Raw genomic sequence first — 8,072 nt, forward strand, 5'->3', positions numbered from 1 at the left:
GACAGATAGCGTTTCGTTGTCGTAGCACTCGTAGCGCAAACGATTGGGTGCCTAGCTAAGATGCCAATTTTTGTTTTTAATTTAATAACCAAATCATTAGGTACAATTTAGCTGTTTTTAGGGTTCCGTACCCAAAGGGTAAAACGGGACCCTATTACTAAGACTTCGCTGTCCGTCCGTCCGTCCGTCCGTCCGTCCGTCCGTCCGTCCGTCCGTCTGTCACCAGGCTGTATCTCACGAACCGTGATAGCTAGACAGTTGAAATTTTCACAGATGATGTATTTCTGTTGCCGCTATAACAACAAATACTAAAAACAGAATAAAATAAAGATTTAAATGGGGCTCCCATACAACAAACGTGATTTTTGACCAAAGTTAAGCAACGTCGGGAGTGGTCAGTACTTGGATGGGTGACCGTTTTTTTTTTTGCTTTGTTTTTTCGTTTTATTTTGCATTATAGTACGGAACCCTTAGTGCGCGAGTCCGACTCGCACTTGCCCGGTTTTTATTAGCGCTTTCTGTCTCTATCACTCTTACATATTAGTGCAATAGAGAGACAGAGATAGCGTTTCGTTGTCGTAGCGCAAACGATTGGCATGTTGGCTACGCACCCAAGGTGCTAAGCAAAGATGACAATTTTTGTTTTTAATTTAATAACCAAATCTTTGGATACAATTTAGCTGTTCTGGGGGCCTAGCCATTATGCCAATAGTTTGCACTCCGACAACGAAGCGCTCTCTCTGTCTCTGTATCGCACTTATATATAAGATGCCAATTTTTGTTTTTAATTTAATAACCAAATCATTAGGTACAGTTTAGCTGTTTTTAGCGCTTTCTGTCTCTATCACTCTTACATATTAGTGCAATAGAGAGACAGAGATAGCGTTTCGTTGTCGTAGCGCAAACGATTGGCATGTTGGCTACGCACCCAAAGTGCTAAGCAATAATGATAATTTTTGTTTTTAATTTCATAACCAAATCATTAAGTAAATTTAGCTTTTCTGGGGGCCTAGCCAAGATGCCAATCGCTTGTGCTCCGACAACGAAGCACTTTCTGTCTCTATCTCTCTTACATATTAGTGCGATAGAGGGACAGAGATACCGTTTCGTTCTCGTAGCGCAAACGATTGGCATATTGGCTACGCACCCAAGGTGCCTAGCCAAGATGTCAATTTTTGTTTTTAATTTAATAACCAAATCTTTGGGTACAATTTAGCTGTTCAGGGGGCCTAGCCAATATGCCAATCGCTTGCGCTCCGCCAACGAAGCGCTTTCTGTCTCTATCACTCTTACATATTAGTGCCATAGAGAGACATATAGCGTTTTGTTGTCGTGGCGCAAACGTTTGGCATGTTGGCTACGCTTCCATGTGCCTTGCCAAGATGCCAATTTTTGTTTTTAATTTAATAACCAAATTAGGTAAATTTAGCTGTTCTGGGGGCCTAGCCAACATGCCAATCGCTTGCGCTCCAACAACGAAGCGCTTTCTGTCTCTATCACGGCGGCAATGGCTAGGCCCCCAGAACAGCTAAATTGTATCCAAAGATTAATATTAAATTAAAAACAAAAATTGTCATCTTGGCTAGGCACTTTGAGTTCGTAGCCAGTATGCCAATCGTTTGCGCTACGACAACTAAACGCTATCTCTGTCTCTCTATCGCACTAATATGTAGGAGTGATAGACAGAAAGCGCTTCGTTGTTGGAGCGCAAGCGATTAGCATGTTGACTAGGCCCCCAGAACGGTTAAGTTTACCTGATGATTTGATTATTAAATTAAAAACAAAAATTGTCATCTTGGCTAGGCATCTTGGATGCATAGCCAACATACCAATCTTTTGCGCTACGACAACGAAACGCTATCTCTGTCTCTCTATCGCACTAATATGTAAGAGTGATAGAGACAGAAAGCGTTTCGTTGTTGGAGCGCAAGCGATTGGCATGTTGGTTAGGCCCCCAGAACAGCTATACCTAATGTATGGTTATTAAAATAAAAACAAAAAATTGGCATCTTGGCTAGGCACATTGGGAGCGTAGCCAACATGCCAAACGTTTGCGCTACTTCAACGAAACGCTACCTCCGTCTCTCTATCGCACTAATATGTAAGAGTGATAGAGACAAAGCGCTTCGTTGTCGGAGCGCAAACGATTGGCATCTTGACTAGGCCCCTAGACCAGTTAAATTGAACCTAATGATTTGATTAGTAAATTAAAAATAATACGGTTACTGAAACTATGCGTTATGCGACAGTCAATTTGTAAGATTTTATTCCATAAAATAGGTATAAATTAGACAAGACACTAACTACTATTTAGAGTACCCGAACTACATTTTTATTCGTGGAATATTATTTCAATTAAAAATCATGATTATATTTATTTGATTAAGAATAAGTTATTCTCATTCAATTTTTTCTCATACGAATTATTCCCGACCAAAATTATTTGAATATTTTTGACGGGAATAAAATCGAGATGATTTTATTCCTACGAATTCTTATTCAAATAATGATTTTATTCTTGAATGCCCAACACTGCTCCGCAGGCGCAGCCGGAAGGCGGAAGAGGCCACTCACACCCCCTCAAAAGGGTGTCGAAGGAAACCCACACTATATCAACGCCCCCGCCCTGGGTGCTTGTCACTCATCAATCAGCATCACTAGAGGCAACAGCCTCCCAACAATCTCCAAGTATTCTTTTAAACTAAATAATGTGTTCTTATTAACCTGACACAATACCCGGTAATGGTGGTAAACGACGGTAACCTGCAGCAGTAGCTCCGGCCAGCGCGTCCAGTCAACGCGTGCGGTTCTTCTCTTCGGAAATCACCGAGTAATGCAGTCTAAGCTCGAGAATTTCTCTATCGCAATCTAATGTATTTCGCACTTCGCACACGTAGTTGTAGTTGATGAACGGTGCAACTAGCACCGGGTATATTAGCAAGTTTCATTGCTCGTACAATATTCGAGCCGAAATCGCGAATAAAGCAATGAATGTTCTCATACGTAATCTTCCACTCAGATAACATGTCGTTAATTTTCTTTTCTATCTCTTCTCCTGTATGTGTTCCTTTGAATGTATGGCATTTTAAGATAACTTTAAGTCTGTCAAAGTCCTTGTTTATTGCATGGGCAGTTATGCTTAATAAAGACACATTCGAACTTGGATCTCTCCAAATATCTGTATAAATGAGATTTTCTCAAATTGGGTTAGCAAATCATTAATTTTTTTTGCTAACCGTTCGTATAGCTCACCACAAATATAATCCGTAAAAAACTGTCTACCCGTTAATTGGTAATTTGGCACTACGAACTGCATGAGCCGTCTAAACACGACGCCCGCCACGAAATTAAAGGGAAGGTCTTGCAAGGCAATAATTCAGATACCTATCAATCTATCTATTTCCGTAGATTTTGGATTGGAATTGCACCACTTTTGATTTTTTAGCAAAGTCTCTTTAAGGGTCATTTGTTTTTTCGCCTCTTGAAGCGGCGTGTCTTTGGATGTCGAAGGCTGTGTATTTATCTTTTCAACTTCTGATTGGTTAAATTGATCATATTCTGCAACATGCATACACTTCAAATGACTTTTTAACGAATTTAACGATGTAGTCGTTTTCCCCTTTCTAGAATAAACCTTCAGACAAAGTTTACACTTAGCCGTGTCCCCACTAACTTCATCAAAATAGTTCCAAATCGAACTTGATTTCGGCTTCATTGTGCGTTTTTTTACACACTAACATTCACCACACGCAGTCAGTAGTCAGTACACAACAGAACACATACGATTTTAATTTTAATAACACGAATAAAACAAACAACAAATTAGCGTAGCACGTGGCAAGCGGGGCGATGAGCGAATGACTGGTATGAACCTGTTTGTTTTTGATGTACGCCGCCGCCGCGCGAAGCATTGACATCCGTTATAACTTCCGTTTCAAACATAACGGAACCGGAACAGAAACGGATGTGTAATACCAAACGAAAGTTCCGCCTTAACGGAAACGGAACCGGAGCTCCGTAACATCCCTGCTATAAACATACATATATATAAACCTATATACTTAGACATATACTTACATAAAATACACATATACATATATGTCGGGGCTTAATGTAGGTTTAGGTATTCAGGAATGGCTAGATGCACTAGGTGGTACATCCGTAGGGCGTAGATATTTATCGCGAGTACAAGTACGCGAGGCGTAATGCAGTCTCTATTGCTACTGTCCGACCAGATTGAGATTCAATCCCAGAGTGACGCCAGCCTGCAGCCTGGCGATCCCACTTACTCTAGTCCACAAAAACCATAAGCTAATTAATTATCAAACAGAGCAATTTCCGAGAACACATTCAGACGTTACAAAAACCCCTGACGCCTCTAAGACGCTCCCATAGCCTCTTGAACAGACATCTTTATTACCCACGTCGCTTACAAGTGTTTTTGATAAATCGTAAGTATGTCATGTAAGCGCCCATTATTTTCAATTTACCAATTACATCACCTGAGCGTCGACACGGCGATCCTGACTGTCACACGTCCTCGTGTGCAATAAGACATTTAATAGTCATTATAACAACTCAGCAAATTTTAATTCAACTTTACCGTTCGGCTATTCTGCCACTAATATCACTACAGATCACTAAGATCCATTCGGCTATTAACATCACTACAGATCACTAAGATCCATTCGGCTATTAATATCACTACAGATCACTAAGATCCATTCGGCTATTAACATCACTACAGGTCACTAAGATACATTAGGCAATTAATATCGCTACAGATCAGACCTAACTTTCGACGAACGATCGGCGAAGATTCGACCTAACTAACGAAGGTTATTCTGCCACGAATATCGTTAAGAGTACAAACATAAATAATCAATAAAATGCTCGAATCGAATGAACTCTTTTACAAATACAAGCAACAAAGAATAGTTTGAGTACCTATATTTTCTTATAAGAACATCATCAATATCATTTAAATTACGTTGATCAAAACAACACCTCGTTGTTACAACATTTATGTGACTTCTCAAATCTCAAATCTCAAAGCACTATGGCCCGCACCACATCCGGGCACCACCACTGCAAGTCTACAGGCGATAAGGCTTGCGCTAAATGTCACTGTCTCTCATAGTAATTGTCACACGGCACGCCTGCCGTAACCACATGGTCCACCGACCACGTTCGTCACAAAGCTGTCATGTCTCAACCGTTTCAATACCTGTGGCACCACGGCCACAACATATGTGACACACCTTGTCACGTCACAACACGTGTGGTACACCGACCACGTCCATCACAAGTCACAAAGATGTCATGTCTCAACTATCACATATCAACTCTCAACAGTCTTAATACCTGTAGCACACCGGCCACAACACATGCGACATACCTTGTCACATCTCAAAACCTGTGGCACGCCGGCCACAACACGCGTGACTCACATTGTCACATCACAACACATATGGTCCACTGACCACAGCAGCACTCAGGCCACTTCCAAAGTGATACACCGATCACTCCAACGGTTCCACACAGGAACCCAAACCATGCCACACAAGGCATCAACACCACCACGGGTGTCATCATCATCCCTAACACTATGTATCATCACCTGTGGTCGCCGCGCAGCCTCCTTTACCAAACACATTTTCACTAAATATGCGTGAGAATATATCTGATTCGGGTATGTGACCTACGATCGACCGACAAGCTAAACACAAAGTGATGCACCTACATAAGTCACTAAAGTCATCAATACTCAAATTACTCTTAGTTGTCACTTTCTAAAATAACTTTGCATTGAAGTCACATAAACCAACTGAATTTCAGTTCCAATATTCAGCCATCCAAATTATTCAAAGAATATACATTCTTATGCGTCGACAACGGCTATAACTGACTATTCTTTGTTACTTGGTCTCAGCAAAAAAAAATACAGAGCATTTACTAGCAGCTCAAACCAGGAATCGAACCTGTAATATTAACTTTAGATTAGCATTTTCAATGTCTCGAAAACTTTATTTCCGTACCATTAAAAATGTAACCAGAAAACGTAAAAGGTTCATTCTCTCAAAAAAATTAACAGCTATTCATATTATTGGAAAGTGCTGATTTAAAAGTTTTTAGAACCTAAATAAAGAAATATCACGGCATTTCATTCGTTGTTAAATTCACAAAGTTTTTTTTTTAATAGTTAGGTATTGATTAAATGTACCTATCACTTATAATGTTTTTAACATTTTTATACTAACAACGTTATTGATTAATGATCTGAAAGTAACGATGTTTTTGTTCATGTTTTTGCCGTCTCTCCAAAAGCGTATTCTGTAATTTTTGTTTTGTTGCCAAACAACGTTATCAAACAACGTCAATTGGTGTCATCTTGACGACCAAAAAAAACTCGACCCAAATCATTGGGTACTTTAAAAGACAAACAACACTTGTACAAGTTGTGCAACATTCGGCCATAAACAAAAAAAAACAGCAGGTAGGTGCCCATTACCCATTATAGCAACACTCCGAAGTTCTACACTGTATTTCACTGATTCATCGCCAAAATACTTTAGACTCTATTTTAATCGATAATAAGACTTCTATTCTTCACAGAAATGGGCGTACATCTTACATCTCGTAATTTATCGGTTGTAATACTTTGACTATATGTCGATAAGTAATGTGTTACACATATCTAGACCAAAATAATCAGATTAAAAGCTTTAATCTTAATTTAGGTACATGAGCATCTTTAATTGAAAACCAGGTGACTAAGTAAAAGATTTTTTTTGTTGAACTCTCCAGTCGCCATAAAAACAATTACCTTACAAAAGGTTACTAATCGAATAACTTCAATCCATCCATTGATTTTTCAAGCCCTCATTGCTCTTGCATCATGTTCATTGATCTTTGCATTCATTCTAATTTAACGTATTATTCGAGTTTATCAAAACCAAAATACCAGTCAGATACTTAAGAACGGACAAAACTCTTTTTATCGATAACTATGCAAGCTAAAGTCCATAAAATGATGGATGGGTGGACAATCAACTGTTCAGTCGAAACATTCAAATCAAATCAAAATTAAAGTAGGTAACCTCAGTTCCTTTAAAAATAAATTTTCAACCAATATCCGTTAATTTAAACAACATAACTAAATAATTCTTTAGTTTGCTACGAAATGTCTCTTTACAACGTAGTAACTAGGTACGTATTACTCGCTTAAAATGAAGCATTGAAAATTATTGCATTAATTAACGGATTAAATGAGAAACTAACTTCAATGTTTGTTTTAGTTTTAAAGTAGGTATACTAAAAAACAGATTCCATAACAGGCTATAAATAGCGACAATTTCGTAATCTGAAAATACTCGCTTTTAAATACCTCATTCAGAACTCTAGTCTAGAAATAGACAAAATATTAGTAAGTAATCAGGAATTTCATATTATCTCGATAGTGTTAGCCCAGCTACGAGTTTATAATAAAAACAAAAAAAAATGCTTCATCGTTCACTACAAAAAAATGGTACAGGATCGAGGACAAATAGAAACCGGTAGGTACGTAACAACAGGCGGACTCATCGCCAAACGCCGATCTCCTCCAGGCAAAGGCAGGGATTCAGACATGAAAGGGAAATGGCGAACGAAGATAATTACTCTTCGATCGTTATCTTAAATCTCTATCGCAAATGATTTCAACTCGTATCTTTTTTCCATTAATTACCATATAAAAACATCGACTTATGGTCTTGGAAAATTATTACAAATTCTCCAAACAGGCTACATACTATATCACCGTCGGACAAATGCCACAATGTTTTTTAAGTAGAGATAAAGGACTCGATTCAATTTCATAATCAATACTCAAGAATAACATTTCCGCTTATACGTAAAACGTAACAATCCACTTTTAAGGATCAACCCCATGCAGGCAAATTAACGACATGAATGATAAATCATCAAGGTAACAATCATAAATCATAATGGAACGAACTGACCCGATTTGATGTCCAGGACACTCCAAACAGGATTTACAGGAAACCACCAGTTTTACCTTACGTCTTTGCACG

This window comes from Cydia splendana, unplaced genomic scaffold (assembly GCF_910591565.1).
Source record: "Cydia splendana unplaced genomic scaffold, ilCydSple1.2 scaffold_57_ctg1, whole genome shotgun sequence".
Lineage (NCBI taxonomy): Eukaryota > Metazoa > Arthropoda > Insecta > Lepidoptera > Tortricidae > Cydia > Cydia splendana.